Here is a 3,587-nt window from a genome sequence, read left to right on the forward strand (position 1 = left end):
TATCACATTACGATGCACATAGCCCTGCTCTGCCCCGGTGCCTCCTAAAAATTCAACGACAACGCCGTTTAGTACCGGATCTTCCGCCGCCCATTATAGCGACGGCAGTGATTGCAGCACGAACACGTCCTGGTCTAGCGACACCTACTGTGGGCGGAGCAGGAGGATAAAGTGATGGAGCTATAGGGAAAACATTCAAGGCTCCTGAAGAGCCTCCCCCCCCGAACCAGCGAACCAGCGAACAAGTCGACAGGAGCACAGGAGCAACTGCAACGTCAACCACCATAGCCACCGCAGCAATCACAACAAACATAACACAGTCCCTAAGGCACTGATTGGGTCAGTAACCCATGGGTTACCCATCTTCAACCCCCGGTAGCCCTTTGGTAACCCCCTTGTAAGTTCCTACCCAGCAGGAGGGGTAACACGGCCCCAGGGTAAACCCCTCCGTTGCCCTGGACTATGGACATATGTATGGGCCTATAGGCTACTCGTCTTATATGCTTCCCACATCGTAAATTCCGCTTAAGGATACTTCTAAAAATGTAAACGTTAGCAACCTACAGTATCGTGGTATCTCGGGAAGCATTTCAACCTTAAGGTCTCTAATGCTAGCATCACACACGCAAGAAATAAGCAATAAGTACCTATGTCTTGGCCTGTTTGGCTTGTAGATGAGTACAGGAGAGGGGCGAATGCTGGCAACACACACGCAAGTCGACGACAGGTCTTCATTAAATGGATGCCTTTGGTTGTCATCCAATGTTATATAATAGTTGTCATTGTGAAACATCAGGCAGTCAGTCCTGAGGTCGGCCGACATATTACCGGCCGGGGGTGGTCGTACGCATATGTGCATGCTGCTTTACCTCCATTGATACTCCTGACAAGCACTTTCAAGCTGAATCACAGCTAATTAGCTTGTAAGCTCATATAGTTTGGTCTTTTAATTAGACGGACATGCTACAATAAGCGATGACCACTATCACGAATTCAGTCAATCATATTCACTGCTGGCATTGTTCCTATTGACCATAGATACAATGCACACATATAATCCACGTTGCAATACTGGTGCGTATGGCGGCAAAAATGGTGGCGTTCTAGCGTTCGCGCGCGCGGACCACCACAACAAGACCGTTGACTGTCTTTCTGCAGCACAGGCCCACACTTATGGTGCACCTCATTTAGCAAGACATCCAGTGACATCCGAGGATTTTTACCTGAGGGTGCCTTACACTTCGCCGGGTGTGACCGTGTTCGGGGTGTCGGATCTCCCGCCCAAGACCTTTGACGCTCTTAGGAGAGCCTGCTCTGAAAATGAGCAGACTCTGGATAGTGTTGCATAGGTCGTGCGTAGAGCTGGAAGTAGCAGGTCGGGACGGGGCACTTAAGCTACTGGCCGACCTTAAGGTAATGTAAGCTTACATTGCCGCCCGTTGGCTGGTCCGCGAGTTTTAGGTCTTGGGTCCGGAGCGGCGGTAAGTGCCTGGACCTTTTGATAGGAATATTTATTGGCTTCACTGGCGGCTTCTCGCTGGCGGCGGTCCCCAATTTGCTCTGCCTACGTACGCCTCTTCGTCCTCCTCCTTGCATCTAGGCTGCAGCTGTGTGCCTTACCCTTAGGTCTAGGTTTCTACACAAGGCATGTTTTGGTGCGTCAATGTTGATAATTGGGCATTCACAAGTGATTGGTGAAGACATGTATGTTTGCGTGTGTAGACAGGCGAGACAGGTGCAGGTGAATGTAAACATGGGTTACCCTGTCTGTTACCCATCAGTAGTGTATTACCCCGACCCCTTTGTTACCCCTCAGTAAGGGGTTACCCCTACCCCGGGGTTAGGTTACCCACCTCCCTTCGTACATAGCCACATGGGTAACCCCTAACCCTACACCCTGGGTTACGCTTAAGGGGGGGTTACCCCCCGTTTTATGCCATAGGGAGTTTGAGACCGCAGATGCAACAGCAGCAAATGCAGCATCAACTGTCGTCGAAGCCATCGCAACAACAGACCACGCAATTGCAGGTAACGAAGCTGCAACAGGGACAGTTGGAGCCAGTGCAGCAATATCCTGCCTCATTACCAGCTGGCCTGCTGGCTCTACTCTTCGTGAGTCTAGAGCCCACTGCAACAACCATACACACATTTTCATCAAAAGCATCGTGGTGCAGAGCAGCGCGTGCGTGCGTGCGTGCGCTGCTATGTAAGCGTCATTAATTGCTGCCATGATGCATGGAGCACACCGGCCTAGTGGCCGCCAGGCCGGTAACGAGCGACCCATAAGGTTCTTTATCGTGCCCGTCTCAAACATTCAACGAACAGAAGAACAGAAAAAAACACATTACCCAAACTTTGCACCTAAATTTCTACCACTTGGTTGGTGCTGCTGGACGCTGTGCCTGGTCGTTCGGCGGCCCCAGGCTGGATCCGCCGCCTTGGACTTACAGTTCGTATGGCGAAGTACAGTGTGGTAGTGGTGGATGGTGCTATAAATCGTAGAACTGACAATGTGATAAAGCGGCCCAGAAGCCTCCCACTCTGTAACATTACAAATACAAATTACATACCTACTAAGCGCGGAAAAGAGCTTATACTTATAACGGCACTTAGCGATAAACGCTACCCCTGCTATCTGTTCCAGACACTTGCAGTTGCCGTACATGCTTTGCGTCGGGTCACCAGCGATACGACCTTCCCTGGCGTATTAGGACAATTCCTTGCTATGGCAAGAACTATAACCCCGCCGCCCGCAAAGTCCATTCAAGAGATGTGTGTCCACGTTCGCAGGACGAGATCTCGGTTTATGATTTCGGTTATAGTTGCGCTTATTCCGCTTACGAGCCTGAGCAGAGCTGACGACCGGCAAACCGAGTCCGACACCAAATAACGAAAAATCGCTCTCCGTCAGGGCTAATTTGCAACCGGAAGACGTTGGGAAGCAAAGCGGCCGTGGATGTTATTAGAACAGTCATAAGGGACGCATCAGCCAATTATAAATCTGTCAAAGTGTAGCACTATAGTCTGAAGTCTAGTCGAACCGTAAAACCGTAAAACTGTAAAACATAAAAACACCTCTGGCTCCACGCGCGCACACACACACATATTTGGCACACGCGCACACCATCTTTTTACCTCATGACAATTTCAATAATAAGCCCGTAAGCCCGTAAAAACCACGATCCTTTATCTTCTTGGGCAGTTGCCGCATCGCGCTGTTTTGGCATGCGTTAATATAAGCATGATGCTCAGGGTCAGATATGTAGGAAATGCTACTGCTGGTACTGCAGCTAATAATACAGTTTTCTGCTGCTGCTGCTGCTGCTGCGGCGGCGGCGGCGGCGGCTGCTGAGTTTTATTGCCGCCTTTTTATTGCTTTTTATTGCAGCGTGCGACTTTATGATGGCAGCAACGCTACCGCTGTCTGGTTCGCGTCACGGGAAAAGGAGGCTTGCGAAATGTATCTGGGCACTTGGGGCAAAAAATAATTTTTTTTGGCCCCCGATTATTCCGCTACCGACGTCTGAAACTGCCGTCTTGAGATGCATCATGCAGTCACAGTCGACAGTCACATCCTTTTCTCTCCC

The sequence above is a fragment of the Volvox carteri genome (assembly GCF_000143455.1).
Source record: "Volvox carteri f. nagariensis unplaced genomic scaffold VOLCAscaffold_91, whole genome shotgun sequence".
Taxonomy (NCBI): Eukaryota; Viridiplantae; Chlorophyta; class Chlorophyceae; order Chlamydomonadales; family Volvocaceae; genus Volvox; species Volvox carteri.